Here is a 9,543-nt window from a genome sequence, read left to right on the forward strand (position 1 = left end):
TCCTGTATCTACTAACAGTGATAATGTATCTACTAACAGTGATTATGTTTCTACTAACAGTGATCCTGTATCTACTAACAGCGATCCTGAATCTATTAACAGTGATCCTGCATCTACTAACAGTGATCCTGTATCTACTAACAGTGATCCTGCATCTACTAACAGTGATCCTGTATCTACTAACAGTAATCCTGTAGACTCTATACACTAACATTGATTATTTATCTACCAACAGTGATCCTGTAGTCTGTATTTAATAACAGTGATCATATATTATGTATTTACTAACAATGATCCTGTAGTATGTATTTACTAACAGTGATCTAATATTCTGTATTTACTAACAGTGATCATGTAGTTTCTATTTACTAACAGTGATCATATAGTCTGTATTTACTAACAGTGATGCTGTAGTCTATATTTACTAACAGGGATCCTGTAGTCTGTATTTACTACCAGTGATCCTGTAGTCTGTGTTTACTAACAGTGATCATGTAGTCTGTATTTACTACCAGTGATCCTGTAGTTTGTATTTACTACCAGTGATTCTGTAGTCTGTATTTACTGACAGTGATCCTGTAGTCTGTATTTACTAACAGTGATCCTGTAGTCTGTATTTACTAACAGTGATCCTGTAGTCTGTATTTACTACCAGTGATCCTGTAGTCTGTATTTACTAACAGTGATCCTGTAGTCTGAATTTACTACCAGTGATCCTGTAGTCTGTATTTACTACCAGTGATTCTGTAGTTTGTATTTAATAACAGTGATCCTTATCTATTAACAGTGATCCTGCATCTATTAACAGTGATCCTGTAGACTGTATCTACTAACTGTGATCCTGTATCTACTAACAGTGATCTTGTATCTATTAAAAGTGATCCTGTACCTGCTAACAGTTATCCTGTATTTAGTAACTGTGATCCTGTATCAACTAACAGTTATCCTGTGGTCTGTATTTTCAAACTGTGAACCTGTAATCTGTATTTACTAACACTGATCTTGTAGTATGTATCTACTTACAGTGATCCTGTATCTACTAACTGTGATCCTGCAGTATGAATCTACTAACAGAGAACCTGTATCGACTAGCAGTGATCCTGTATTGACTACCAATGATTCTCTATGTACAACAATTGATCCTGTATCTACTATCAGTGATCCTGTATCTACTAACAGTATTCCTGTGGTATGTATTTACTAACAGTGACCATGTAGTCTGTATTTACTAATAGTGATTATGTATTTACTAACTGTGATAATTTAGTCTGTATCTAGTAACAGTGATCTTTCAGTAGGTATCTACTAACAGTGATCCTTTATCTACTAACACTAATCCTGTAGTCTGTATTTACTAACAGTAAATCTGTAATCTGTATTTACTAACAGTGAATTTGTAATCTGTATCTACTAACAGTGATGCTTTATCTAATAACATTGATCCTGTATCTACTAACAGTAATCCTGTATCTACTAACAGTGATCATGTATCTACTAACAGTGATCATGTATCTACTAACATTGATCCTGCATCTACTAACTGTGATCCTGTATCTACTAACAGTGATCCTGTATCTACATCAGATATTCTGTATCTACTAACAGTGATCCTGCTTCCACTAACATCGATCCTGAATCTGCTAAAAGTGATCCTGCAGTATGTATCTACTAACATTGATCCTGTATCTACTAACAGTGATTATGTTTCTACTAACAGTGATCCTGTATCTACTAACAGTGATCCTGTATCGACTAACATTGATCATGAATCTACTAACAGTGATCCTGTATCTAGTAACAGTCATCCTGTATCTACTAACAGTGATCCTGTATCTATTAACAGTGATCCTGTATCTACTAACAGTGATCCTGTAACTACTAACAATGATTCTGTATCCACTAACAGTGATCCTGTATCTACTAACTGTGATCCTGTATTTACTAACCGTGATCCTGTAGTATGTATCTACTAACATTTATCCTGTATCTACTAACAGTAATACTGTAGTATGTATTTACTAACAGTGATCCTATATTCTGTATATACTAAAAGTGATACTGTATGTAAAACAATTTATCCTACATCTCCTAACAGTGATCCTGTATCTAAATCAGTGATCCTGTTTCTACTAACAGTGATCCTTTATCTACTAACAGTGATCCTGTATCTGCTAACAGTGATCCTTTATCTACTAACAGTGATTCTTTATCTACTAACAGTGATCCTGTATCTACTAACAGTGATCCTGTATCTACTAACAATGATCCTGTATCTACTAACAGTGATCCTGTATCTACTAACTGTGATCCTGTATTTACTAACAATGATCCTGTATCTACTAACAGTGATTCTGTATCTACTAACAGTGATCCTTTATCTACTAACAGTGATCATGTATCTACTTACAGTGATCCTGTATCTACTAACAATGATCCTGTATCTTCTAACAGTGATCCTGTATCTACTAACAGTGATCCATTATCTACTAACAGTGATCTTGTATCTATTAACAGTGATCCTGTAGCTACTAACTGTGATCCTGTATCTACTATAGGTGATCCTGTTGTCTGTATTTACCAACAGTGATACTGTATTTACTAACAGTGATCCTATATTCTGTATCTACTAACAGTGATCCTGTATCTACTAACATTGATCCTGTATCGACAAGCAGTGATCCTGTATCTACTAACAGGGATCCTATAATCTGTATCTACTAACAGTGATCCTATATCTACTAACAGTGATCCTGTATCGACTAGCAGTGATCCTGTATCTACTAACAGTGATCCTATATCGACTAGCAGTGAACCTGTATCTACTAACAGTGATCCTGTATATACTAACAGTGATCCTGTATCTACTAACAGTGATCCTGTATCGACTAGCAGTGATCCTGTATCTACTAACAGTGATCCTGTATCGACTAGCAGTGATCCTGTATCGATTAGCAGTTATCCTGTATCTACTAACAGTGATCATGTAGTCTTTATTTACTACTAGTGATCATGTAGTTTGTATCTACTAACAGTGATCCTGTATCCACTAGCAGTGATCCTGTATGTACAACAACTGATCCTGTATCTACTAACAGTGATCATGTTTTACTAACTCTGATCATGTAGTCTGTATTTACTAATAGTGTTAATGTATTTACTAACAATGATCCTGTATTTACTAACAGTGAACATGCAGTCTGTATCTAGTAACAGTGATCCTTCAGTCTGTATCTACTAACAGTGAACCTGTAATCTGGATTTACTAACAGTGATCCTGTATCTACTAGCAATGATGCTGGATCTACTAACTGCGATCCAGTATCTACTAACAGTGATCCTGTATCTGTTAACAGTGATCCTGTATCTAGTAACAGTGATCCTATATCTACTAACAGTGATCCTGTATCTACTAATAGTGATCCTGTATCTACTAATAGTGATCCTGTATCTACTAAAGGTGATCCTGTAGTCTGTATTAACCAACAGTGAACCTGTGTCTACTAACAGTGATCCTGTAATCTGTATTTACTAACAGTGATCCGCTATGTACTAACAGTTATCCGGTATATACTAACAGTGATATTGTATCTACTAACAGTGATTATGTATCTACTAACAGTGATAATCTATCTACTAACAGTTATAAATAAATTATCCTGCAGTCTGTATCTAGTAACAGTGATCCTTTGGTATGTACAGTTGAAGTCAGAAATTTACAAACTCTTAGTTTTGGCAAGTCAGTTAGGACATTTACTTTGTGCATGACACAAGTAATTTTTCCAACAATTGTTTACAGAGAGATAATTTCACTTATAATTCACTGTTTGACAATTCCAGTGGGTCAGACATTTACATACGCTAAGTTGACTGTGCCTTTAAACAGCTTGGAAAATTCCAGAAAATTATGTCATGGCTTTAGAAGCTTCTGATAGGGTAATTGACATAATTTGAGTCAATTGGAGGTGTACCTGTGGATGTATTTCAAGGCCTACCTTCAAACCAGTGCCTCTTTGCTTGACATCATGGGAAAATCAAAAGAAAACAGCCAAGACCTCAAAAAAACATTGTAGACCTCCACAAGTCTGGTTCATCCTTGGGAGCAATTTCCAAACGCCTGAAGGTACCACGTTCATCTGTAAAAACAATAGTACACAAGTATAAACACCATGGGACCACGCAGCCGCCATACCGCTCAGGAAGGAGAAGCGTTCTGTCTCCTAGAGATGAACGTACTTTGGTGGAAAAAGTGAAAATCAATCCCAGAACAACAGCAAAGGACCTTGTGAAGATGCTGGAGGACACAGGAACAAAAGTATCTATATCCACAGTAAAACAAGTACTATATCGACATTACCTGAAAGGCCGCTCAGCAACGAAGAAGCCACTGCTCCAAAACCGCCATAAAAAAGCCAGACTACGGTTTGCAACTGCACATGGGGATAAAGATGGTACTTTTTGGAGAAATATCCTCTGGTCTGATGAAACAAATATAGAACTGTTTGGCTATAATGACCATCGTTATGTTTGGAGGAAAAAGGGCGAGCTTGCAAGCCAAAGAACACCATCCCAACCCTGAAGAACGGGGGTGGCAGCATCATGCTGTGGGGGTGCTTTGCCATCATTAACAATTAATATGCGTAATAATGTTGGCAGTTCATGCAAAGGATTGTTACCTACAACCAGGAGTGCCATTGCATTATATTACATTTTTGTCAAGCAATTATTATTTTAGCGAACATTTGTGAATCATCCTATATTGTCCCTAACATCCTTACCCTCTTGCAACAGATGTGGGATACACACACACACACACACACACACACACACACACACACACACACACACACACACACACACAAACACACACACACACACACTCTTACACTTTCAACCACTTTCCCCACAATCAACCATAAGCTCAGATGCTCAACTGTTGATACATCCCGGAGCCCAACTCAAGACAGGACCTGATTTACGAATGCATATACAGTTACAGCTGTTTGAGAAAGCATGCGAGATTGGACAAGCATTTGCAAAGATTTGATATTTGATAACTGTTAGTGGATACGGGATGATTGGTAATAGATACATAATATAGGATCACTGTCAATAAATACAGACAACATTCTCACTGTTGGTAAATTAAGACTGCAGGATCACCTTTAGTAGATACATGATGACTGTTAGTAGATGCAGACTACAGGATCACTATTAGTAGATACATGATCACTATTAGTAGATACAGGATCACTGTTAGTAGATACAGGATCACTGTTAGTAGATACAGGATCACTCTTAGTAGATACAGAATCACTGTTAGCAGATACAGGATCACTGTTAGTAGATACAGAATCACTATTAGTAGATACAGGATGACTGTTAGTAGATACAGAATTCAGGATCACTGTTAGTAGACACAGGGTCACTGTTAGTAGATACACATCATCACTGCTTATAGATACAGGATAACTGTTAGTAGATACATACTACAGGATCACTATTAGTAGATACAGGATCACTGTTAGTAGATACAGGATCACTGTTAGTAGATACATACTACAGGATCAGTATTAGTATATACAGGATCACTGTTAGTAGATACAGGATCACTGTTAGTAGATACAGGATCACTGTTAGTAGATACAGGATTACTGTTAGTAGATAAATTATCACTGTCAGTAGACACAGGATCACTGTTAGTAGATAGAGGATCGCTGTTAGTAGATACAGGATCACTTTAGTAGATACAGGATCACTGTTAGTAGATAGAGGATCGCTGTTAGTAGATACAGGATCCCTGTTAGTAGATAGAGGATCACTGTTAGTAGATACAGGATCACTGTTAGTAGATACAGGATCACTGTTAGTAGATACAGGATCACTGTTAGTAGATACAGGATCACTGTTAGTAGATACAGGATCACTGTTAGTAGATAGAGGATCGCTATTAGTAGATACAGGATCACTGTTAGTAGATACAGGATCAATGTTAGTAGATACAGGATCACTGTTAGTAGATAGAGGATCGCTGTTAGTAGATAGAGGATCGCTGTTAGTAGATACAGGATCACTGTTAGTAGATACAGGATCACTGTTAGTAGATACAGGATCACTGTTAGTAGATAGAGGATCACTGTTAGTAGATACAGGATCACTGTTAGTAGATACAGGATCACTGTTAGTAGATACAGGATCACTGTTAGTAGATACAGGATCACTGTTAGTAGATACAGGATCACTGTTAGTAGATACAGGATCACTGTTAGTAGATACAGGATCGCTGTTAGTAGATAGAGGATCGCTGTTAGTAGATACAGGATCACTGTTAGTAGATACAGGATCACTGTTAGTAGATACAGGATCAATGTTAGTAGATACAGTATCACTATTTTAAGATACAGGATCACTGTTAGTAGATACAGGATAACTGCTAGTAGATACAGGATAACTGTTAGTATATACATACTACAGGATCACTATTAGTGGATATAGGATCACTGTTAATAGATAGAGGATCGCTGTTAGTAGATACAGGATCACTGTTAGTAGATAGAGGATCGCTGTTAGTAGATACAGGATCACTGTTAGTAGATACAGGATCACTGTTAGTAGATAGAGGATCGCTGTTAGTAGATACAGGATCCCTGTTAGTAGATAGAGGATCGCTGTTAGTAGATACAGGATCACTGTTAGTAGATACAGGATCACTGTTAGTAGATACAGGATCACTGTTAGTAGATACAGGATCACTGTTAGTAGATACAGGATCACTGTTAGTAGATAGAGGATCGCTATTAGTAGATACAGGATCACTGTTAGTAGATACAGGATCAATGTTAGTAGATACAGGATCACTGTTAGTAGATAGAGGATCGCTGTTAGTAGATACAGGATCGCTGTTAGTAGATACAGGATCACTGTTAGTAGATACAGGATCACTGTTAGTAGATACAGGATCACTGTTAGTAGATAGAGGATCACTGTTAGTAGATACAGGATCACTGTTAGTAGATACAGGATCACTGTTAGTAGATACAGGATCACTGTTAGTAGATACAGGATCACTGTTAGTAGATACAGGATCACTGTTAGTAGATACAGGATCACTGTTAGTAGATACAGGATCGCTGTTAGTAGATAGAGGATCGCTGTTAGTAGATACAGGATCACTGTTAGTAGATACAGGATCACTGTTAGTAGATACAGGATCAATGTTAGTAGATACAGTATCACTATTTTAAGATACAGGATCACTGTTAGTAGATACAGGATAACTGCTAGTAGATACAGGATAACTGTTAGTATATACATACTACAGGATCACTATTAGTGGATACAGGATCACTGTTAATAGATAGAGGATCGCTGTTAGTAGATACAGGATCACTGTTAGTAGATATAGGATCGCTGTTAGTAGATACAGGATCACTGTTAGTAGATAGAGGATCACTGTTAGTAGATACAGGATCACTGTTAGTAGATACAGGATCACTGTTAGTAGATACAGGATCACTGTTAGTAGATACAGGATCACTGTTAGTAGATACAGGATCACTGTTAGTAGATAGAGGATCGCTGTTAGTAGATACAGGATCACTGTTAGTAGATAGAGGATACGAGTAGAATACACTTAGGTGGCGTCATTAAAACTTGTTTTTCAACACTACAAATGTCTTGTTAACAAACTATAGTTTTGGCAAGTCGGTGCATGACACAAGTCATTTTTCCCAAAATTGTTTAGAGGATCGCTGTTAGTAGATACAGGATCACTGTTAGTAGATACAGGATCACTGTTAGTAGATACAGGATCAATGTTAGTAGATACAGTATCACTATTATAAGATACAGGATCACTGTTAGTAGATACAGGATAACTGCTAGTAGATACAGGATAACTGTTAGTATATACATACTACAGGATCACTATTAGTGGATACAGGATCACTGTTAGTAGATAGAGGATCGCTGTTAGTAGATACAGGATCACTGTTAGTAGATACAGGATCACTGTTAGTAGATAGAGGATCGCTGTTAGTAGATACAGGATCACTGTTAGTAGATAGAGGATCACTGTTAGTAGATACAGGATCACTGTTAGTAGATACAGGATCACTGTTAGTAGATACAGGATCACTGTTAGTAGATACAGGATCACTGTTAGTAGATACAGGATCACTGTTAGTAGATAGAGGATCGCTATTAGTAGATACAGGATCACTGTTAGTAGATACAGGATCAATGTTAGTAGATACAGGATCACTGTTAGTAGATAGAGGATCGCTGTTAGTAGATACAGGATCGCTGTTAGTAGATACAGGATCACTGTTAGTAGATACAGGATCACTGTTAGTAGATACAGGATCACTGTTAGTAGATAGAGGATCCCTGTTAGTAGATACAGGATCACTGTTAGTAGATACAGGATCACTGTTAGTAGATACAGGATCACTGTTAGTAGATACAGGATCACTGTTAGTAGATAGAGGATCGCTATTAGTAGATACAGGATCACAGTTAGTAGATACAGGATCACTGTTAGTAGATACAGGATCACTGTTAGTAGATACAGGATCGCTGTTAGTAGATAGAGGATCGCTGTTAGTAGATACAGGATCACTGTTAGTAGATACAGGATCACTGTTAGTAGATACAGGATCAATATTAGTAGATACAGGATCACTGTTAGTAGATACAGTATCACTGTTATAAGATACAGGATCACTGTTAGTAGATACAGGATAACTGCTAGTAGATACAGGATAACTGTTAGTATATACATACTACAGGATCACTATTAGTAGATACAGGATCACTGTTAGTAGATACAGGATCACTGTTAGTAGATACAGGATAACTGTAAGTACAGTTGAAGTTGGAAGTTTACATACACTTAGGTTGGCGTCATTAAAACTTGTTTTTCAACCACTCCACAAATGTCTTGTTAACAAACTATAGTTTTGGCAAGTCGGTGCATGACACAAGTCATTTTTCCCAAAATTGTTTACAGACAGATTATTTCACTTATAATTTACAATATCACAATTCCAGTGGGTCAGAAGTTTACATACACTAAGTTGACGGTGCCTTTAAACATCTTGGAAAATTCCAGAAAATGATGTCATGGCTTTAGAAGCTTCTGATAGGCTTATTGACATAATTTGAGTCAATTGGAGGTGTACCTGTGGATGTATTTCAAGACCTACCTTCAAACTCAGTGCCTCTTTGCTTGACATCATGGGAAAATAAAATAAAATAAGCCAAGACCTCAGAAAAAGAATTGTAGACCACCAGAAGTCTGGTTCATCCTTGGGAGCAATTTCCAAATGCCTGAAAGTACCACGTTCATCTGTACAAACAATAGTACGCAAGTATAAACACCATGGGACCACGCAGCCATCATACCGCTCAGGAAGGAGACACGTTCTGTCTCCTAGAGATGAACGTACTTTGGTGCGAAAAGTTCAAATCAATCCCAGAACAACAGCAAAGGATCTTGTGAAGATGCTGGAGGAAACAGGTACAAAAGTATCTATATCCACAGTA

Source organism: Coregonus clupeaformis, unplaced genomic scaffold (assembly GCF_020615455.1).
Source record: "Coregonus clupeaformis isolate EN_2021a unplaced genomic scaffold, ASM2061545v1 scaf0607, whole genome shotgun sequence".
Classification (NCBI taxonomy): Eukaryota; Metazoa; Chordata; class Actinopteri; order Salmoniformes; family Salmonidae; genus Coregonus; species Coregonus clupeaformis.